This window comes from Eulemur rufifrons, chromosome 1 (assembly GCF_041146395.1).
Source record: "Eulemur rufifrons isolate Redbay chromosome 1, OSU_ERuf_1, whole genome shotgun sequence".
Classification (NCBI taxonomy): Eukaryota; Metazoa; Chordata; class Mammalia; order Primates; family Lemuridae; genus Eulemur; species Eulemur rufifrons.
In genome coordinates, this window is record NC_090983.1 from 50951485 (window position 1) to 50976253 (window position 24769).

Sequence of the window (24769 nt, forward strand, 5' to 3'; positions counted from 1 at the left end):
CTAGTGATGTTAAATGATCCAACTCTTTAAAAATAGAAAGGCCAAGCACAGTGGCTCACGCCTGTAATCCTAGCACTTTGAGAGGCTGAGGTGGGAGGGCTGCTTGAGGCCAGGAGTTCAAAACCAGCCTGAGCAAGAGTGAGACCCCCCCATCTCTACAAAAATAGAAAAACTAGCCAGGCGTGGTGATGCACATCTGTAGTCCCAGTTACTCAGGAGGCTGAGGCAGGAGGATTGCTTGAGCCCAGGGGTTTGAGGCTGCAGTGAGTTATAAGACCACTGCACTACAGTCTGGGTGACAGAGTGAGACCCCGTATCAAGAGAAAGAAGAAGGGGAAAAAAAGAAAAATATAAAGTAAATTTTGGTCTGAAACAAAAACCACTGATGCCATGTAGACAAGTTCCAGAAGAGTAATTGGACCAACACCTTCAGCCAGCAAAGGCTTTCAGTAATTAAGGCTTCCATTCTGTCACTTGAGTGCCAGTTCCTTGCCGAGCTAGAGAAAAAGGTAAGCAATGCTTTAGGTAAATGGAGTTCTTCATCATTCTCCATGGAAGAGCCTTCTGCAATGATGGACAACCAGGACAACTTATCCTTGGAGAATCATGTTAGGACACTTTAGAAATGAGGATAAAGAGAAAGAAAAGCTTTGATAAAATAGAAGAACATGAGTAAATTTGCTATGAGAAAATATTCTTAATAACAAATGGATTCATTAGCACAGATATATGAACTGTCATTTGAGAAAATTAAATGAGGCAAATATTTAATAGTGCTAGGTTGTAGCAATCCAATTAAATAATCAGTTTCCTTAGAGTAAGAGCACTGTCCTTAAAAATGGAGGCTTTTCATACGACATAGAAACTATCCCTCAATGGACATAATGTTCACCTTTTATTACATTCAAAGCTAATTTTTTAAAAGCATGTTGAGCCAAGTTACCTTTTTCTGTCTCACATCCAATTATTGCTCCATCGTTCCTCTCAACCTGGGACTACCTGATCAGCCTGGCTTCCCGTCAGATGTTCCAACAGCCCACTGGTTGTCAGAGCCAAGAAAGGAGAGGCTGGGCGGCCCCATGTTCCAAAAGCAACTCCCCATAAGCTGGTGCATGGTGGCAGAAAAGCCCACACTCATTTCAGTATAAGAAAGCCCTTTTTTGTTTCTGACGATCATCAAAGTCTTTATTAAATGGAATATGTCCTTGTGCCTTTAATGCATTTTGTGCATTTCTACACTGTTTTTCTGCTTCTACAAGTTCCAGGACAAACTCTCTATACCCGAATTTGACATAAGCATTGTTTTGCCTCTCCTCTCCATGTCTGCTATCTAATTTAATTTGGGGTTATTTTTCTGGAATGAGAATAATGGCAAACAGAAATGCCGTTCAGGTTTTTCTTTACTTTTTTTGATGCTAGGGCTTATTTAGAAAAGATGTTTATAAAACAGGTAAAGTTCAGCTCACTTGCCTTGCCTTGCTAGTTTAGGATGAGAAAACTATGGACGAAGGCAGACATTCTAACTGATGCTTGTGAAAAATTGCATCTCCACAGAGTGCTTAGAAGAAAAGCCGTTGAATGGAAGACACAAAATAATTGCACAACATCTCAGAAAACTTGGTCTCAGCTGCTTGATGAGCTATTTGCATCTCTCCATGGATTTTATTTTTTTTAGAAAAATGGGATGAGATACTTTTTATTTTCCCCTCCTTTGAAGTCTCAGAGGTTGTTTAATCTCAAGTGAACTCAATTCACATTTTCCTGGCAATGTTAGCTATCAGCTCAAATCATTTTACTCATTGCATCATACTGCCAGTCAGCAAGCAGGGACCTAATTAGCTCTTTGCTTTAATGGCAATAGTTAAATTTACATTATTAATTTAAATATTACAGACTCTGTGGACTTGAGCACATAGCTGACAGAAAGATGTAAAATGAATAATATGGTGCTGAAAATAACACCAGAGTCTTTATTCCTATCATGTCCAAACTTTTAGCTATAATGATATCAATTAAAATTCTAATCCTAGCAAAAAGCTTTGCTGGTTCTCTTTTGTTATAAAAGCTGCAGTCATACTTAAATGCAGGGCTGGGGTATTCAAGCTATACTTTGCAAAATACAGTAGCCACATAGATCAAAAGAGACAATTACAGTTTTAATTATATTTTTGCTTTTTAAAAATAAAATCCAAAACATACAAATGGAGCAAGTTCTTTGGTATCCTGTTGTGTATCTGGTGTTTCGTGTGTCCTGAAGTGCTGCAATCACTCTGCAGTGTCAAAACCTGTTTGGGTTGCAAGACAGATGGGACTTTCAAAATGAAATGTACCTATGACTGTTTGCTACTATATATATAAAATGTCTCATTTAGTCTCATCTGTGATTTTCCAAGAGGAAAATGTTTCCAGGAGCAATTTATCTCAGTCCTACAGGTTTGTATCACTGAATGACCATCTGAAAAAGAAGCCCAGAATCTTTTCTTAAAGGGAAACTGCATAGGTATTTTACACAGAGGTGTTTTCAATTCAGTAGTTGAACAGTGTGGAATAGCTTTAAAAAGAATCAAATGCTAAATATAAAAAAAAAACTGAAAATAAGTACTGTAAATATTTTCATTTGGTGTATGAAACCTCTCATTTGAGTTCATAAAATATTTCATTCTGTATCTGTGAAAACAAAACAACTGGTATAGAAAAGTTAAATTAGTAGACAATAACATTTTTCATTTTCGTGCTAAATTGTGCTCCCCCTGTCAGCTTACCCACCGGTTACCTAGCTAGCTGTTTACTTGAGTAAACCAGCTTAGCAATTCTTTAACATGCGCTCCCTTCCCTGCTAAGGCAGCCGCTTTTTTCGACAGGGGCTGCAAGTCAGCTGCAAAGACTTCTTCAATTCCCTGAACTCCAATCCTTCTTTTATGGCCTATATTATTATTTTCTTTTATTTATTCATTTATTTATTTTCCTTTAATTGAAGATTCTAATTTCCCCTTTCAAATAAGTTCTCTGCAGTCAGGCTCTGTGTCTGATTTATTTTTGCCTCCCCGACAACACTTAGCCCTTGGGAGGAGCTCAGTGATGTTGACTGAATGAACTAGAAATGAGCTGGCTACAGCAAGATAAAGCAATGGTTCACCCATCACGTTTAAAGTCACTTTTGCATTGGTTGCATAAAATGCAGGCATTATTTAGATTTTAAAAGACTAACCATGACTTCATCATTTATTTGGGTCAACGCCCTGAGTTCAAGCTATACTTGATTTTACTCATCACTAACGTGGCTCTATTCCAAGGCTCAGCTTCCTTAACAGTAAGGTGGGGATGGTAGTGACCTCCCAGCTAGGAATACAGAACTCTACAATATTTTTGGTAAAACATGGGGTCTAAATAACAAAACATATAATACTCTCTATAAACTGTAAGTTGCAGATAAAAGTGGAAAAGATTATGACTGCTAATAAATACAGTTGCAACTGTGTTGGATCAACACAGCAAGGTGACAAAGTGTAAGGTCTAAGTCTTCAAAGAAAACATACTATACTAGAGGAGCATCTGGTAATTTTAAAAAGTGGGTTAGCAATCAATAGTGTCTTAGGACAGTAGTTTAGGATAGCAATCAAGGGTACAGACTCAAGAGTTAGAACCCTTGGGTTTAAAGTTTAGAATAAATAATCGTCTCTGCCTTTTAGGATCCTTGTGAGGATTAAATGAGATAATTTACATAAAGCTCTTAGCACAGTGCCCCTTGACCTTTGATGAGCCCTCAGGAAGTGTTAGCTGTGATCAGTCAAATTACATACAATTCATTACCAGCTCATCTGTATGTACAGATATGCCTTATATTATTTTAAAAGTAATTACATGTATTTTCACCTTTCTAAAAGACAAGGACTCTCCCTTCTCTTCTTCAAGGGACTGGCATAGAACCTGCCCACAAGGGCCCTAACTAGGTGCTCCCTGAACAAATGGATGAATGAGTCCCGGTTATTATCCAGAATAGGGTTCAAAATTAATGGGCAGGATGTATCAACAGGAGCCAGCAAAAATATCTGTAGTCTACTGTTTACATGCCAGGGAGTTGGATTAATGTCTACTGGACTCTTCCATATTACTCAGGGTGCCATTTCTAGTGGAGTCACATATCCGAAAAGCTCCATCCAGTGATAAAAGTAAGAGGGAGCACTTGGTGAGGGTTTATGACGTACAAAGCATCATACTAGGGGACTTGCATGCATTATCATATTTTATCTTACCATAACTCTCTAATGTTACGATTGTTACTATTCTTATTCCCATTTTACGAGGCTGTCACTGAGGCTCAGAAAGGTGAAATTAATTAAGCCAAAGTCAAACTAACGATGATGGCACTATGGCTTGAATCTAGATCATTGGGCTCCCAAATATATATGCCTGACATTATATAATAGTCTCTGTGAAATGCTTAGGGGTAGGGAACATAAGATGTTGGGACTCTGAGACCCATGCTGAATCTTCTAAATTTTTGAGATGCTTTCTGGCCTAGAGGTAAGTCTCAACTAACACGATTCTTTTGGTTGTTAACTCAGGGCCCCTGTTTGGAGCCAGAGTCAACTCCAAATCTTGCAAAACCATAAGCCTTTGAAGAACTGAGTGGGGCAAAGGACCCACCTCTTTTCCCTGTCCTTATCCTCTGCCAATTGCCATATTTCCCATGTGTTAAAACTCACCGGGCAGAGAACACTTAGGAAATTAATAGAAGAAAAAATCCTGACTTTTTCAGCTCATAAAAGGTTGAGCTAGTTTCTTTGGAACCTCCCTAGCCAGGATACTGAAAAGAATGGGATTTATACTACAACGTTCTTCCCAGGTGGTAAAGTGCTTTACAAATAATGGAACTAATGCAATTCATTTGTAGTGAGTAAATTTGTCACCATGGATGTTGTATTAACTCTCTGAGGCCAATTCAATTGGGGATTCAATAAATAAGCTCTTCCAGTGTACTGCATGATGCCCTGCTGGTTAGAAAGAGTCCTAGATAAATTATAATTTGATCCTTTGCCACCTTGAATTCTTTAATCCTTGAAACATGCTTTTGAGAAATGTGGAAAGGATTCATGCTTTTATTTTCTTGCTGGAGAAGCTGAGGAACATGTGCAATGAGGAATGAATTAGGCAACCTCCGTTCTTGTTAAATTATATGACCACGTCGACTCCTCATTTCATGAATAGCTTATTGCTGGGTCATGTTTTTAAAAAGGATCAGCAAACCTGTGCTTGGAAATATTTCCCTGACACAGCCACACTTGCTGCTGTCACCTTCTGCTCTCAAGAGTTTCTGTTCTATTCTTACCCTTGGCCATTCTGAAGGGTTTCATTCTTTGGAGGGGCACTGCTCTGTGCATTACGTACTGGATGCTTCCTTCAGACTAAGTTGAAGGTCATTGTTTATTGAGCCAAAGTTGGCACTGAGAATGGAAACGAATGGGAAAAGGATGTGTATTTGAATTCACATCATGTTATTTATGCCCATGGACCCATGGCATGTAGCACGTATAAGGATTTTTTTTTTTTTTTTTTTTTTGTGAACTCAAATTAGTCCTTAAAGAAATGAATAAATATAGAACAAAATTCAATTTTGGAAAAGAAAGAAACTTGTATTAAGGAGCAATGCATGTCACCATGCTGCAATGTAATTTTCTGAACAGAAGTTTTTAGAAAAGTAAAACTGACACATCTGGCCTCGCTAAACTGTTAGAATGGGTTAAATGTTGACTACAGGGACAAAACCAATCCCTGGACTATAGGGGAAGCCATTCTTTATAGTACAGTGGATAATAACTCTGTAGTTGTGCCATCCAGAAGTCCATGTAATACTCTTTAATTCTGGTATATCTTATGTAGGATTTAACACGTCTAGAGGGATTTGCTAGAAGCATTGTTTTGTTGTATTTTAAATAAGGAAGATAGATCAGAATTGATAGAGTCTTTTTTTTTTTTTTTGGCCTTAAATAATAAGGCCCATTTTGAATACGACCACTAATCTAGTGACTGTGTTTTCTTTATTAGTAGCTAGTAATATTGTTATTATTCACTGCATATTTTATCATCACGATGTCTCCATACATAGCTCAATATTTCTGGGCTTTTCCAGATTCTTTCTTGTGAGCAATTTGCCTACTTTGGATATTTTGTGGGTAGTATTATATGAAAAAAATTATTAAACTACTCCTATGAACAATGTACATATCTGTTGTGAATTCTACATTAAAGGAGTGGAGAAGTTTATTACGAATACAGAGGTTTGGTTCATTTGCTTTCTCCAACTTGCCTTTCTATGTATCACAAAACTTGCTGAATGTACTGTTTGTCTTAATGTAGACTATGTTATTTATGAAAAGTCTTCATGGAGGGAGAAAACATAGGCAGTATTGTTCCAAGAATTGTTAAGGGGGTATTATTTCAGATAATCATGTAATTAGACTCCTTCAGAGAGAAATGTAACTTTTCATATTTTCAGTTTTTCTATAGGAATGTAGCTGTGGCTAATTAAGGGAAAAGTCAACTAAATTTATAATGCTTAAATTTAGTGTTAAACCTGATAATATACCTGAAATTACAAAAACCAAAACAACTCTGACCCTAGCTCAAAAGCAGTTCTTTAATTCAGGGTCAAATAAACACTGTTTATGTAATCAAAATTGTAATTTTTGTGGAGCTCCTAGGTCTTAAAAGGAGTCAAAGGCAAGAGAAAATTCCCCACAAATCTGCCATGTTCAAAGTATCCACTTCAAAAGAGAACTTTTTTTTATCTCCAATTTATTCTGACAAAAATTCTCTTGGGCTTTTCTTTCAAAAGATGAAAAATGAGCCATGGCAGTCAATGGAGTATGCTGACTATTTATCTGTTTACACCTATCCATGTGATTGCTAGAAAAACCAGATTACACTCTGAATGTGATATGAAGAATGTATACTATTCACAAGCCCATACTCCTCAGAGGAGAAATAGGTTAAAAACTCAAAACTAGAATTTAGAAACCATACATTTTATTTCTGTGAACAATAATTCAAAGCCTGATTTTTTTCCAGCAAAATATATCCCAAGTTTTAAATAAAACTATCATATAGCAAATCACTTCCCAGTTTTTAGTTTTTCTCAAGCAAAAAAAAAAAAATCACAAAGTTAATTATTTAATAATGTCTAAGTTTTAATTTGTGTGACAGGTGTCTATCTGAAAATGCTAACAAGCCTAATTTTGATTAATTGAAGAATACCATAAATGCACCAGAGATGCCTTTTATTTATAGAATTCTATGGCAAATACTTTTACAAAGCAAAGGCCGCTTTTATAAAAGTAATAATATTCCTGAATCATTCTCATTGTGTAGTTCTTGATTTTCATAAATTGGGCTTTCTTTAAGTGGATGTGCACCTGTAAGAAAATTTATACAGCAGCCATTCTGCTATAATCAGAAAGCAAATTCATTTTCAAAGGCAAGTAGGAAATACACAATGGCATAATGCCTCTTTTACGGCCACATCTGCACAGCTCAGGGAAAAGTTTGCAGATATGTCTGCTGATCACATTACAGGGCTGTTATGAGAGAATAAAGTTGCACCTTTGGTGGGCTATTGCAGCTGAGTTAGGGGTCCCCAGTCATTAGAACTTTTGCATGTCATAGAGTAGAGCAGATTGGAGACCCTCACACAAATACTTTATGCAGCTAGCTGAATTTTGGTCATTTACATCAAATATCAGTGGACCCGTTAAATAAAGATGAAACATACACACACACACACACACACACACACACACACACAAATACAACCAGTGATAAAGATGGGTTTAGGTTATTTCTGACTTTCACCTCTGTGATAGAAAGTCCATTGTGCTCATACAGTGCCTTCAGGACACCCGCTGAGAACAAAGCTGCTTTCAGAAGCAGTCAGTGATTTCATTCTATTAATGTCCAGGTGATATGTGAAGCCCATTATCACATCACTAATGTGGGGGCAGACATTTCCTGGCTAACCCAAGGTAGTTCAAATGTTTGTGAAATGTGTGACTGGAAAAGGTAGTCCTTAGAAATCCTTTTAATATTTTTGCTAGTGCCTCCGAATGCTGCAAACAACCAAAAAATTGATCTTTTAAATTGCAAAAGAAGATAAAATTAAATGCCATATAAAAAACCACAGGAAACATTTAAACAAAACAATTTGCAGGGTTTAATTGAAGGGTTTGGTGAAATGTTTGTGTTCCAGATGCAATGTTATCAGAGAAAGCCAGTCATACGGTGGAAAAAACTAATAATGTAAAAAAAAAAAAAAAAAAATGGGTAATTCTAGCTCACTGTCACAGCACATTGAATGAATAGGAATCACCCCTGATTGGCACTCATGTCCCCATGAGGACATCTCATAATACACTGGGGGCCACCTCCCTGGTCCCCAGTCATGCAATGTGCCCTGTGAAACTAACATACGTCCTGAGCAGGAGAATCAGCTCCTAGACACATCAAGTGTACTGAAGTATAGAGATAAATAGGCAGGCTAAAAAAAGAATCTGCAATATGATTAAAAATAACCACTGCTACCCAATTTTAAGAAGATACTGGAAAAATGATGCATGCATTCTTGCTTAACACTTTGCCAACAATTCAGAATCCAAAGAGCTCATACTACCCAGAACTGTAATTTCTTTTCTGAATAAAGAACCTACCTAAAATAAATGAAAATTTACCAAATTTATTATTTTCCAGAGGGCAGTGAAGGTCCACCCAATAAGCCTGATTATTTTAAATAAAATACGTTACTTTAAAAATGGTTAAAATTTGAGCTTTAGGCAAAATTTTTTAAATCTAAAATGAATACAGTAAAATCAATATTGATTATTAGAAGTAAAGGTACTAATTGAGCCTGTAAAACCTTTTAAGAACTAAGAGAAGAAAATTTCCAGTAAAACTACAATAAATTACTCCTAAATCACCAGAATATTTGTGTGGAATTTAATGTCAGTACATCAGCCTCACTTCAACTTTTAAAAAAATCGTGTATTACTGATTCAGTCAGGAAGACTATTCCAGTAACGTGGTGAGAGCAGGGTTGTTTTGGCAAGTTACCTTTTCAAGTCGTATTTCATTATGTTCTAAAGAAATCCACCGTTTAGATTTTGTATGCTTTTAAGAATTCATTTGTAATGACCACTTGTGTTTTAACTCCCAGATCATTCAGAGCTTGGCATATACTGTTCTCACACTCAAGTGAAAGCAAAACCGTTTTATTGAGCAATCACATTTTAATATCTGACACAACATTCTGACAGCAAATATTCTTGATGACAAGTTTAAGAGAATAAAAGAGGTTGTATTCTTGTTGCATTATTACAAGAGCTGACCCAAATTTTCAGTAAATTGCCTTGAATGCGCAAATGCTGGCAAGATCCAAATCCTCTGTAAAAGCTTGCTTTAGTCAGTGTAGAGGCTGGTGCTGATCTGGGGTTGAAGAACCCGGACATTAAATCTGTATGTTATTATTTAGACATTCCATTTAAGAACTTTTCGTTCCGAGATACTCCAAGGGCTCCACATAGGCTGGAAGCCTCTGTCAGAAGGAAGGTTTAAATGTCCGGCAACATGTTATTATTTCCTTTAGAAGCAAAAGGAATTGTGGTCTTTCCCAACAGATGTTTCTCTGTCTTTTCCCCTCTCATTTAGTTCTATCTCTTCCACCCAATCTATCTACTTCTCATCCTCCTGGAACAAACAAAATCTGTAACCAATTCACATTTCACAAAACCATATTTGTGGTTTTTTTCCCATCCACCCAGGGAAACAAGAATAAAATGGAGACATTTGAAACCGGGCAAAGAACAGTCTCCCCATAATTTTTATTGACTGGGTTCCCTTCTCCCATCTTATGGGTGACATGGAATGACAGTGATGTTCAAGATTCCCGAAGGCACCTGGAAATATCGTGGGAAGTGCCCTGTAGTGATGTCAGGTGGGTCTTGCCTTCCTGATTGGCCCCTACTGCTTCGTGAGGAGCCCACCAAAACAATAGATTGTGCAAAGACTCATAAACACCGTCAATGGAATCTGCTTCAAAGAATATCTAGTTCAAATTGGTCATTTTGTAGACAAGAAAACTGAGGTCCAGCAGCATAAAGAATTAAGAGAGGGTTGGAACCCGCACTTTCTCCCCTGGTTTCCATCCCAGAGGTGTCTTTCCAATACACAAGGCCACCCCACAGTTTTTGCAGGCATCTGCAATTTAGCTAGTTGGTTACTTCTGAGAAGTCTCTTGGTAGAAACTCTTTAGGTGGCCCTAGGAGATAAGGCACTCTGGGCAGTCTGTGGTCACCCAGAGCTCCCAAGCAGAGTTTCTGGACCAGAATGGCAGCAAATCCCAGTAATATAAGGCAGATGCTTTAGACTTACTAGGATCTGCAGATACCCCAGAATCCCTCAATTGTGTTGTCAGCGCATTACAACTCATATCATTGTAAAATTTTCTGCAATGACCATTAATATTTTATAATCAAAACATGTTAAGTGTTATAAAATATTACCACTAATAACACCTGTTTTGATATCACTTCATAGTCTATAAAGACTTTTCCTGTAGTTATTCCATCATTTCCTCAGAAAAACTGTAATGTATTAGTATCCCTATTTCCAAATGAGGAAACTGAGGCTCAGAGGGATTAAGAGTTTGCCTAAAGATATTCAGTTATTAGGTGGCAGAACAGGAACCTGAAACCCAAGTCCTCTGATTCTGTATGTTTCTTCTACTAAATCACAGTCCCCCTTGATGTGAACTTTAAAGTGGCTCTCTTTGCAATTTTCACAAGCATCTTGATAAACAAAGTTCTCTGGGAAGCTCAAATTTTTTTTTTCCCCAACCACCTTCAGACTTCTAGTTCTCTTTTAATCTCTTTTGTATTTAATTTTGAGACAACCATATGCTAGGAGCTGGATTATGGCCTGGGGACACTTCAGGGCTGTGAACTAGGAAGCCTACGCTCAGGGAATCTGAGGCAGGATTTAAAAGGTATGTGCACACAGATGGGAACACATCTTTTCAAGAACTTAACACATTTTATGTGCACACTTTTTTTTGCAATCTCCCTGTGAATTCATCATAAGTCCATTTTACTGTAAGTATGTTTAACGAAAAACTATCCAAGAAAACAAATAAACAACAGGAACAACAGCAACAACAACAAAAACAAGGAATTCAGGAATTTACTTACCACTAACTTAACATTCACTAAGCCTCATGTAACACCTTTCAGCCTAGGGCAGCTGAAATGCTCTTTTCTATGAGATATCTTAGAACTCACAGCAATTTATGATGACTGAGCTCTTGAAACAGAATTGAGAGCTGAGGTGTCCGAGAACCTGAAGCAAGTTGCCATCTGTGGTTTTTGCCTCTCATTTTTCAAGGAAGCCTTTCTGTCATCCACAGCCATAGCAAGGAAGGAGATGCATGAAGACACCGGTTTTGGGGTCCTTTGATGGATTATTTGGGAGCATTGTCCACCACTACTTTTATTGACACTCAGCTTGGTCATGACTATGACTCCACCCAGGGAAAGAATAAAAGCTGGGAGAACAGCTGCCATCTTGGCTACTTGCACTGAAGCTTTAGTATTAATATTTGATTGTAAGTCTCTAGATTTTGTTTATTATATTTCTGGGGACAATAGAAAAGCCACAATATATAAGGTCTGTCCAGAAAGTATCCAGCCACATAATATGAAAAATAGAGACATTTATTGAAGAAGATACAAGATACAGGAAACATTGTACATAGGATAATGACATCTCAGTCTCCTTCAAAGTAGGCACCTTGGGGCCTCATACAGTTCTCCCAGCATCTCTTAACCTAACCTGTACACGTTCACCCTTCTCAGGTGTTCTGCTTGTTGCAGGCCTTCCAGAATGTGGATCTCTTTCAACAGATTCTTGACCATCTTTGAAGCATTTGTGCCACACTTTTATTTGTGCTGCACTCATTGCATCATCTCAGAAAGCCTTCTGAATCATCCGAATAATTTCCATGGAGGATTGTTCAAGCTTAACGCAAAATTTCATGCAGATTTGTTGCTCTACTTGCTCAGTCATTTTGAATGCGATGGCTACACAGTACACAAGCTCACTCAACGGCATCTAGCACCCCACTGACTAGTACAGTGAAGTCGTCATTGTTCACACATGCACATTACAGCCCACTTGCCTTGGCTGCTAGGTTACATCCATGTCATGCAAACCATTCTCATTATATTAACAATGGCTGGATAATTTCCGGACAGCTCTCATACATGCCTTTGTATGCATACACACACATGTGAGAGTAAACATTAATTGGAGGTGGCATTTTGGTTTAAAGATCAACTCTGTCCCAAACTGTATAAAAATAGCAGTAATATAATCTTTTGAACCACTATTTTGATCCTTAGCTTATTTTTACTTCATTCATTAACTTGTTTGTATGCCTTTTATTGTTTCTCTTTTGTTTTTCTAGTTATTCGCACTTCCTAGCACGTTTTTACTATAGTTTTTACTTTAGGCCAAGGACATTTTGGCGGCTTCAAAACTTAAAAGTAGAATCCAACGTGATAAGTTAATTTCTTCTTGATTCAAAGTGCTATTGTGAAGATAAATGTGAGACCACTTTTACAAATTATAAAGCAATATACAAATGCAAAATGATATGATCATGAATTTAATTCATTAATTGAATTCACGTACTTATTCATTAACCAAATATTTACTTAGTGCTCATCATGTAGCAGTACAATGCCAAATATTTGGTAGTGTCAACGTTGCCTGAAGACCCTTTGACTTTGGTTTGGAATTGTGGAGAGTAATTTATCCAGTGAGTAATATGCCTTTGGAATGTGTCCTAAATTAAAAGGATAACATATAAAGTCTTTCAATTTTAAATTTGCAAACAGTTGAATTTAACTGAGCAGGGCTTTGAATACACATTGTTGTATTCAAAGCAAAAGTAATTTCTTAGCTCCATCAGCTGCAAGAAACTTTACCCAGCAATCAAAGCCTGGGTCTACACAGTGTAAAGTAATGTAGCTATTTGGTGTTCACTTAATTTTATCATTGCAGAAAGCAAATTAGAATAATTTATACCCCTAAGGAGATTTTTCTTCTTTCCTCCTTTCCTTTTTATTTATTGTAGTTGCTGTGAGTGGCTGGGATATTTTGAGAGAAGAAAGGGAGGGCTGAACGATATTTTGACAAACTGGGTTGATCAGATGAATAGATTCCATGGGCTGGGCACACTCTAAATGTTCTTTGGTTCTTGATTCCCCTAAATCACATTAGATTCTGTTATTTGAACTTCATTGTCATAATTTTATTTAGTTGAATAACTTCTATAATACCTTATTTTACCAAAAACAGGGTTTCTTTGATTAGTACAGAAGAAAAAGGGAAAGAGAGAATCGTTCTCCAGTAAACTTACATTCCGCATCTACAGACAAATACCTATTTTACAATTTCTGTTTGTGTTCTGTTAGCATATAAGCCCTCATGGCACAAAAACGGGACACTTTTTAAAAATAACGGACTCTCGAAAAGGAGGTTCAAGCTCCTAGAAGGTAGTGGTTTATCTTATCTTCCCAGCACATAGCCTGGGTCTGCCTACGTTTGTTATATAAACAAATGAATGAATGAATGAATAATGATAGTAACAGCAGCATCGATCAAAACTATTGAACAAGGCTCCAGCCAGTACTAAGTGTCATTCAACCAGAATTTTAAAAAGAGCATCACACACACAGAAAGTTAGCCTGAGCTAGGAACAAAGCTATGCAGCGGTCATAAACAGAGGGAGTTTTGTGATGGTGCTCACTCTAGAGCAGAGATTTCCCAAAGGCAAGTCTATGCAAACATTTTCACAGGTCCAGAGCAAAATGAGACAATTTTTTGAGACACAGTGTAGAGACTCATTCCTAAAATCAAATTTATTCAATTTAGCTTATGGTCTTCTCATATTGCAGAATTAAAATCTTTCTTATATGAAACAAAGGAAAAGAGACTTGGTGTGTTCATTGTCTGTACTGGACTAGGGTAGAAGGGAGTTAGCAATACTGTTAATCTTCAAACTATTTTTGGAAACTTTGCTAGTTTATGAAATGCCAAGGTAAGGTAATCAATGAACCACAGTATTTAGCCTGTTAGCCTGCTCCCCTGAAAGCAAATGGGACCTGCGACCACAAGTCACAGTGACATCTTACCACTCTCATGACCACCTACAACAAAGATAGTGAAAACCCAGACCTTCCTCTCCTCCTCTTGTTTGCAACTTTCTGGTTGTGATGCTGAACAGAGGTGAGGTTTTCACAGTCTGTTTCTACTTCATTCCTATGCAGACATGGACTGCACTTTTATCCCAGTTCTTGCTGCTAAATCTTCATTAGATTCTCCTTTCTTGGAGAGAATTTAGAATCGCTTGGAACCCAAATCCCAACAGCATTGCAGGGCACTGGAGTTAGGAGAGGCAAAAGGAAGGGCATGTCTCAAATGATAACAAAGTTCCCAGCCAACCTTCCTGTACATGGCCCTGCTTTTCATGATGGGATGCTAATTCTCAACCAGAAAGTCTATTTAGTCGAGAAATGGAAACTCCCCACATGACACCATGAGCAGACTGTTTAAGATCACACAGTCTGCTCTGATTGCACACACATGGTGCTCTGAAGTCGTTAAAGAAAATCACTCCGATTCTGGGCACCCCAGCTGTCTGAGAGTTCAAAAGCTTAGATTGTCATATGCTTTTTGCTATTATTCATGCTGAGAAGATCTTTTCATCTTTTTTTAAAAAAAAATTGGTCAGAGAAAATGGGTGGTGCTTTTCCTTGAAATAACTTGAACAAAAATTAGAAATGAGATAACATCTGTGACAAATGAAAATTCTCCCAGCAATGTCTGAAAAACCAGTCAAGCCTGGAAGACAGCTTCCCTATCTAGGGAAATACTGTGAAGCTGGACAAATGATGAAACTGAGCTTTGAACAAATACACCCCTAATCCAACTAAGACGTGGTTGAGCAGCAGACTCAATGAGAGCTTTGGTTTAGCAGAGAAATTATGTAATGTCAGAGAGCCCCAGACTTGCTTAGCTACATGTCTGAGAATGCTTTAAATGGTCCTTCCACACCACCTAATACAGATGCACAGTTCACTGACCTGGTTTCCCCAATTTGGAGCAGTAGCAAATGACGATGATTTATTTCCCAAACCTTCTACCATGAGCAATCTAAAAAACATAGAATTCAGAAGAAAAAAAAAATCACATGTTCAAGAGAATGTTGAATACCCGGATGTTGTAAATTAGATTCCAGAGCCACTGGCTAATATCAGAATGTATCTGTAGCATTCTAAGCTGCTGCCTATCTATGAATATACAAAGAAAGAACATTGGGCTGGTACCTCTGATATTTATAAGGAACCATTTATTCATTCACTCAAAGGAACAAACCTAAGGAGAGTAGAGTCTACCTGGGAAGTTACATTCTAAAGTAGGGTATATATACTGGTATTAACATAAGATGGTACCCTAAAAAGAGGATTCGGGACCTGGAGTTAACAAAACTGGAATTCTTGTCCAAATCCTATCAACTAGCTAGCAATGTTTCTTAGACAAGTGATTTTGCTCTCCTGGCCTTACTCAGTTTTATTATCTGTGAGACAGAGATTGGACTAGACCATCTTTAAGGTCCCAAGCAGATCCAACATTTTCAAATTCAAGTTGTTGATCAAATAGCAAGAGAAGATTGTTAAGGAACAACATGACTTTCAAGATAAGTTATATCATCACCTCAACGCATATTGAGCATCTTCTATTGTAGACCACTGTGATAGGATACAGAGAAAGTGGGCCAAAATGTTTAAATCCGATCTTTGAGTTGGAAAGGTCTGACACTCTGGTTGAGGAGGTAGAACACACATAAAATTGCAGTACAGGGCAACGAATGCCAAGTGCCAAATATCCAGCACAGAATTCAAAGGAAGGAAAGCTTCTCCAAGGTTTAGGACAAAAGGAATCCTTTTCAAAATAGAGTTTTAGCTTAATCTTCTCTGAAGGTAAAATAAATAAATAAATAAAAGCTAAGTTGGATAACTTCTCAGGATCCTTGCAAATCTAAGATTATCCTATAACAACAAATAATGTTAATAGTTAATAAAGGCTCTAGGAGGTATAAATATAATTATTAGTACCATGAAAATTAGTTCAATTTATAAAGGAGTTCTTTTTCTAGTACAGATATCTCATGATAATTAATTACAAATTTCCTTTGAATAATCAATCATACCATACAAGCTACCTTTTGTGTGACTTAATAACTAATTCTGGTTTAAATAATTGTTTCAAAATAAATTGAAGATGACTGCTGGAAACTATTGCTGACAAACTACTAGGATTTCTCTTTAGAATTTCCAGTAACTATCTCCTCACCATTGGTAATTCTAGGGTGGAACATAGGCAATAAAAATAATTAAAACGTTATTTGGCAACTATAAAGAATTCCTTTCTTGCCATACCACTGACCTTTTCATTTTTAAACTGATGGACACAGTTAAGAGAATAGAAAAAACAATTCTGCCATCGTCAAGTAGCTTTTGTATATCGGACAGCTTTACTCATTGCTGAAAGAGTTTCAATAAGGACACAAAGGAAAGCTTCTCATGGCAAAAGGTTACACGTGGCATATCCCTGCCTTTGGTGTCCCCACAAAGATTACAGTGCCCAGGAGAGAAGAGAGCTCTCACTGGCAACATTCAGGGTGACATTTAAAGTGTATCAAGTTCAGAATTAGAAACACAGGCAAAAGGCTAATTTCACATAATTGGGCCATATTGTGTTTGCAGCTCTGACAGTAGTTGAAAAGGAAAGACTTTTAAAAAATAAAAAGAAAGCAGAAAATGGGAAAATACTTATTTAAAATTAATGTCACACCTCATTTTCAATTAGTCTGTCCTGAACTCTGCCTTACTCCTGCCTCCTTGCTTATATGTGCTTAAACCTGTAGACAAACAGGAAATTAGTTTACATAAAAACACTAATTAACATACACCGCTTGAGGACAGCAAACTAATCTTTTCATCTATTTTTAAATTCTTATTGTGAATCTTTAAAATATACCCCATTTTAAAGCATCACTGATTCAATTTTAAAACATTGCCAGAACCTGCTTTGCTAATCTGCAAACTCGATAATTCTCCCCCAAACCTCAGCACACTCAGCAACAATTTAATAGCAAATATCTCTAGTGGGACCTCATATTACTAAGATTCTATTACTTTTTATATTACCAAAAAAAGTGCTAGTACACTCTAAAGTATTATAAATAGTTCAGACCAGGCAATGCTTGTCAAAATACGTGAAAGTTTATTTTTTTGCACTCAGGAACCTGGGATTTTTATCATGTATATTTATAATCTATAATGTGCCCCCCATAATTAGTATAAAATGTAGATTACTAATCAGCTTCCTAAAGTTTCTGGGCATTTTATTTTTGTTCATGTGATTACTAAGGATGGTAAGTTGTTGCTTAATAACCCAATCTTGCTACTAAATGCAAATTATAAACATATCTTAAAATAATTGCATATATGCCTAAAATGGGCTTCTTTAATTATATTCTTCTTAAACTGCTAAACAGACCTTTTTTTTTTTTTTGATTGAAGGTGTTTGTCTTTATGCTTCTTGAAGATTTTTAATTTGAGGTTTAAGGGACATATATAAAGCTACATGCTTATTTAATAGTTGTTATAATACATTTAAATGACCTTTAAGAAGTATTAATATATATCTCCCATTAATTACTAATGCTTCGTATCTTGACAGAAGTCTCTGTAAAACTGTTCAACTTTTGAAATGTTCAAGTTCTCCCATCATTAGTACTAGTCCAATTAGAAGTATATGGAAGTAGGTCAATCTATAAATACAGAGATATTTCCACATAGAAGAGATTTTATAATGCTCCATCAAAATCTCTCCGGCAATTTCATGCCAGCTCCATTTTTAAATTGATCTTACTCATTTTGCTTGTGACCACTATGCTTTTTATTTATTTGCAATAAATACTATTCACAATACAAATCAGTCTTTAATAAACTCTTCATAGTCTTTTTTAGAGATGAATTGCAGAATGCCACCTTGATTATAAGGCAAATCCACTGTGGACTTTTGCTCCAAGTGTATATTGACAAACCAGCAGAACAGACATGGGTAACCTCCAACCTGTGTTCCTACGATCTACAAAATTCCTCTAAGGGTCACAGAACGATGCTCTTTCCGTCCAATTTTCTGCCCCTCCTTCACCCGCCACTGTTTCTTTAGTACACTGTATCCCTTTAAATTCCCTCTTCACATTAATACCGTCTACTTTTCTTTTTAAAAATTTACAATGAGCTATAACTGTTATGGGAACAAAAATACTCCGGCGTATTCTCTCCCTGTAGGCAGATCTAACCAGCAAGCCAAATCATAAGTAAGAGGCTCCTTAATGAGCTCTGAGTCAAACAAAGGAGGATAACTGGAAATGTTACACATAACACACAAAATGCTCATCCCTGAGCTTTGCGATGGTCTTGCTCCATGGAATGAAATTTTCCATCTCCCAGTGAAGGAAGCATAAAACTGCTTTGGGTTCCTTTTGGCAAAAGTGCAGTCCTACTCCCTTACTATTTCTGCGCTGTCATCTGCACCGTGCCCCAGAGTGGGATTGATTCCGTGCCAAAGCTGGAAGGGCACGCTTAGCTTCCGGGATACTAATCAGATGCCTACAAGTGACAAAGGTCAACACACTTTTTCAGGGTTGCTGGGAAGAAGTTGCCTTATCTATCAATTTCTCATTCAAACAATCTCTGACAAACTCAGCCCCCACTACTATTCCAAAAACACATTTGTGTCACAGGGTGGTAGTCAATCCACTTGATGGCTTGATGTCTAGCTGCTTAGAATCATAGAAATTTCAAACTCCTTTTATAGACAGAGAACACAAGATGCAGAGAGGTTATATGATTTTGCAAAATTAGGCAGCTGGCTAGAATGCTCCTGCTTGCTTGCTTGCTTGCTTGCTTGCTTTTTAAACTGGTTTTACAGCTATTAAGTAAACTAGACCACAAGTGACGATCGCAACCAAGCCAGCAGGGGCAGAGTGTGAAGTAGTGTGTTCAACTTGGGTTTTCAGATGTCCTCAGTGGGGTGCCTTTATGTTCTCGTTAATGAAAGTATCTGCAGCCTAAATAAAAACTGTTCAGCTTAGAGCTAGTCTCCTCATGGTGAGATTCTCCAAAAGCACAATTTAGAATCTCAAAACAAGGAAAAGTCTTGTAGATGCAGAGTGTTACTTGTGGAGAGAAGTGAAGCAATAGAACTCGGAGTAACACACAACCAAGTCCCCTCTGACTCCTCTCACTGGTGCAAAGTCTCACAGCCTCTGACGGTGTCCCCACATTCTCTCTTCTCCCTCTAAAACTCCTCCAAAACGTTTCACCACACTCCCAGGTGGGCTCTTCTCTCCTCCTTAATCCTTTCCAATCATTTTTATTATATAAAATTAGTGGTTCCTCTCTGGGCTTCTCAAATTTGCACCTCTGCTTTTACGCTTGAATGTGTGTGTGTGTCCTATATATATAAAACATATAATATGTATACATTACAAAAAATATATGCATGTAATATGTATGTGTATACACACACATATCCCTACTACCTATCTAGAGTGTAAAGAATATTTTTAATATGTTCAAGCTTCTGTTACTGGAGCTGATGTCAATTGTGAAAATAACTAGACTGAGTGGATTGGCTGTGTCGTGGACAGATTTGGGACATAACTAGAGGGTAATCTTTTGCAGTCCTGATCCTCTGGGTCCACCCCTTCTCCCTTCCCCTAGCTAAAGAGAGGGCATATTAAAATCATTTCCTGGCACAAGTGACATTGGAGGTGGTGGAAAGAGGTTATGCAGCTCCTAGAATGAAAGAGATTCGAATCTACCGTTCATGTCAGGATACTTAGGAACTTAGAGTCCTACTGATTATACCATGTAAGCACATTCTACATGAAAGAACCAACCTGTCAAAAACCCTGGTTGACAATGTGACTGGACAGCAAGCAATTCACCTCTGGGTGCCTCTTCTCAACCCCGGTAATGACTCTCAATCATCTCAGTTCCTCCCCATCCCCAAAGCCTCACTTTTTCCTGTCCCTTCCTGTTCCATATAGTTAAACTGGTCGAATGTTAGACCAAGACCAGCCAGTTGCTCAGGAGGTAAGCATGGATGCCAGAGGTAAAAAAAAAATAATGACATTTTGGTTGTGAAAAGTTACTTGGCTTTTCGCCATTGGCCAATTTCCTCATTCATTAGTGGCCTTTGAGACTTTTTCACTTCTCTTCCTGTTGTTCTGCTTTTTTTGGAAATTATATCACTTCTGATAAAAGAACTCAAAAAGCCAGAGTCTGAATGTTGGTTTAGTCCCTGAGGACATTGCTGTTGGTATATAACTCAGCCACGTGCATGTTCTCATACACCTGACCACGGCTCACCAAGAAGGGATCCCAAGTGTTCTGCCTACACTGTTTACAATATCAGGCAAGGGATAACACACTTTAGAAAGGCTTTATAATGAAGTATTCAAAATTAAGGAAAAATACCCCAATCTTAGCTCTTCAGAAAACCCAGATGCAGAGATCCAGGTTACTCAGGTTTTGAAAAGATCTTAGAGACCACCTCCCATTGCTTTATTTTCTAGATAAGAAAAGTGAAAACTGAAAGACCGTTTGCTCCCTGATATTTTAAAAAACTAAAATGACAGAGAATGAATTAGTGTCACAAAGTAACTTTTTGTGGGCATAGATTTTCTTATATAAACTATATAAATATTAATATAGTAATGCTATGGATCTACTTGGGGAAATAACCATGTTAAGTTACAGGGACTAGACAACAGACTTTTCTTAAGTAGTAAACTATTAACTTTTAGGAGCCAGTGACTCACCAGAGAACACCTCCATGCCTCTGCCTCCACACATCCAAATATCTGGAAGCTCTCTGAACCCTGTCCTTTTCGGTCTTATGGAGGCTTCATTACATAGGCATAATTAATTAAACTGTTGGCCATTGGTGATCAACTTAACCTTAAGCTTCTCTCCCCTCCTTGAAGGTCTAGAGTGGGCTGAATGTCCCAGCCCTACCAAGACCTCCTGCCTTGGTCTTTCAGGTAACCAGCCCCATCCTGAAGCTACCTTGGGGCTGCCAGCCACCAGTCAACTCATTAGCATACAAAAAGGCATCATTTTGGAGTTTCTAAGGATTTTAGGGGCTGTACACCAGGAAACAGTGTCAAAGACCAAATTATATTTTACAATATCGCAGTCAGCCTGTCCTTTGAAGATTCGAATCCAGGCATTGACTTCTCTCTCTAGCTATGAAAGTCTTAGATGGCACCATTTTTTCAACTTAAGTCTGTTTCATCTTCATTGAAAATCTGTTGTTCAGTGTAGCCACCTTCATATATTATCTTAGCTTGATCTTCTGGATAACTCACTGTAGCCTCCACATGGGCCCCTGCTGCTTCATCTTGCACTTTTATGTTATGGAGATGGCTTCTTTCCTTAAACCTCATGGACCAAGTATGCTAACTTCAAACTTTTCTTCTGAAGCTTCCTCACCTCTCTCAGTCTTTTAATTCTAGAACTGAAGAGAGTTAAGGCCTTGCTCTGGATTAGGCTTTGGCTTAAGAGAATGTTGTGGCTGGTTTGATCTTCTGTCCAGACCACTAAAACTTTCTCCATATCAACAATAAGGCTGTTTTGCTTTCTTATCATTCATGTGTTTACTGGGGTAGCACTTTTAATTTCCATCAAGAACTTTTTCTTGGCATTCTTAATTTGTCTAACTGGCTCAAAAGTAATAGCTTTTGGCCTGTCTTGGCTTTTGACGTGCCTTCCTCACTAAGCTTAATCATTTCTAGCTTTTGATTTACAGTGAGAGACTTGTGACTCTTCCTTTCACTTGAACACTTAGAGGCCATTTTAGGGTTATTAATTGGACTAATTTCAATATTGTTGTGTCTCAGGGAACAGGGAGGCCTGAAGAGAAGGAGAGAGACTGGGAAACAGCTGATCGGTGGAGCAGTCAGAACACACACAACATTTTTTTTTTTTTACAAGAAATATCCATCTATTTTCTTTAGTCAAATTGACTGACACCCAGCCCCCATCTGACCAGGCCGATGAGACTCTTCTGTCTCAATCAATAAGGAACATTCTGGCCACCTCAGGGACTTCCCAGAGCCAGGAAGCCTTACCTAGAGCCCAGAAAATGGTGGACCATTTTTTGGTCATTCTCCAAGAATCCATTGCCCCTCCACCCCATTCTTAAGAGCTGCTCCAGATTTTCCTCTGTATAGCCAAGATAGGGTTTAGGTGGGACTGACCCCATCTTTAGTTTCAGAGGAGGGCCCTGCTGGTCTTAGTCAATCTTCATAATCTTATCCCATCTGCCACTGTGCTTGGTTTGCAGCTTGCATCAGTCCAATCAGAGCAAACTCAGGATACTTGCTCTGGTTGTGGGAACCAGTGGCTTCTGTTCTGTAAGTGAATAGGGAAACTACAGCCCCAGGGCTTGCAGCAGTCGTCTTGTGACCTGAAGAGAGTCAGTCTGAGAACAAAGCTAACACATAGAAGAGTAAGAGTAAAGAGAATTTCAGAGGAAAAGAGCAGGAGTCTGATTAACCATGCCCGAGGTTAGCCCTACTTGCATAAATCCACATTTTTAATGGATACCTAATATTTGCACATATTTATAGGGTATATGTGATATTTTGTACATGCATCGTATGTGCAATGATCAAGTCAGAGTACTTAGGGTATCCATCACCTCAAGTATTTATCATTTCTAAATGTTGAGAATAGTTCAAGTCCTCTCGTCTAGCTATTTTGAAATATTTTATATATTGTTAGAACATACATTTATCAATCAAGTTCACCATCTTATATGGGTGCTATTTGTGGTGACCCCAAACAATTAAAATAACAACATCAAAGATCACTGATCACAGATCACCATAACAGATATAATAATAAAGAAGAAGTTTGAATATATTGCTAGAATTACCAAAATGTGATCCAGAGACACAAAGTAAGCATATGGTGTTGGAAAAATAATGCCAATAGACTTGTTTAACATAGGATTGCAGCAACCTTCACTTAAAAAAAAAGCAATGACTACAAAGCACAATAAAGCAAAGTGCGATAAAATTAAGGATGTCTGTCCATAACTCAAGTCTATGTATGCACGGGAAGATGTGGCCAATAAGGTGCCTCTGTCACTTGCAGTCAGTATGGTTTGTAATTTTCAGACTTTCTTAAACTCTGGTATTCTGTTGTGGCAGCCACTGTCGGTTAAAGAACCAATAGTCATTCCCTTCACTCTCCCCTTCCCGCCCCCACTACACCAAATCTCAAGCAGCTATGAGCTTCAGGTAGGCAGGCTTATTCTTCAGACCCAAAGTCCAAAGTTGAAGAATTCTATCTAGGTGTTAAATACAAATGCCTGAACCAACATTCAGATGTTAATTTTAATGTCTCAACTAAATGTGCCAGGGCCACAGCTACCTGGAAACCAATTATATAACCAGATTTCAAAAGGGAGTAACTCTGATTGAGGTGCCAGGTAAGTCAATACTCCTCCACCACCTTTCTAATGATCGTTTCAACACATACGTGACTGAGAATGGGAAAGTGAGGTCCAATTGCAGTGAGCAGGAAAGATGAAGATGCACCTGATCCTGCACTCAGATCTCCTTCTTGTAGGGATCAGCCTAGGGTAGCAGTTTCTGGCTAAAGGGAAACCCAGCTGGACCACTTGGCAGCAGTCAGGATAAGGGAGGACTGAATCTATTCATGTGTTCTTGTTTGCTTGCTTACTTTTTAATGAAAAAAAAATGTATTTCTTGTGCTTTCTGTGTTTTTGAAGATTTTCAGCATTAAAAACTTATTACTTTTGTTGTTATGAAAATAAGTCATAAATATTTTAATAATGGTACAAACTGTGAATTTGATAACTATTACTACTAATATATGAATTTCCTTTAAAACATGATATATAAAGTAATATGTATATGTGCATGCATATATATTTTAAAGAAACCAGTAGTTAGCATAGTACTTCAAAGAAAAAAATTGTGAATATTGATTTTTTTTCCCTGATGAAATATCACCTGGGAATCACAGCCAAGGTAGGACTGTTTGGACCATTTTATCATTAACCTTTCTCCATATGTAAATTCACAGACATCTAACTATAGAATGTGCTTGCTGTGTCTCTAAAGGGATCTCTAGTCTGGTACAAATTCTTATTTTGAAAACAAATAGTTCTATTTTATTTCCAAAGTACTCCAAAAGTTCTTGGAACAGCTTGTTCCCAAGTTCAGTCACACTGTCAGATCATAAAGTCTTTCTGTGTCTTAAAAACAGAACTTCTCCTGATACGGTCTAAACCCATTTTCTTCTGCTGGGTCCAGCGAGATGGAGAAGGTTGGTTGGTTTTCTCCATGGTTCCAGCTCACTGCCCATAGGTTGTTAATTTCATCTCCCTTCAGCCTTCTCTTCTCCAGGATAAACAACTTGCTTCCTTTCTTGTGTACATAGTTTCCAAGCCTTGTCATCATTTTCTTCTTTCTGTACATGAATTCTTTGCAATTTTCACACATATGTTTTAAGTTACACACCCAAAGTGTAACATTCAAATAAAAGCC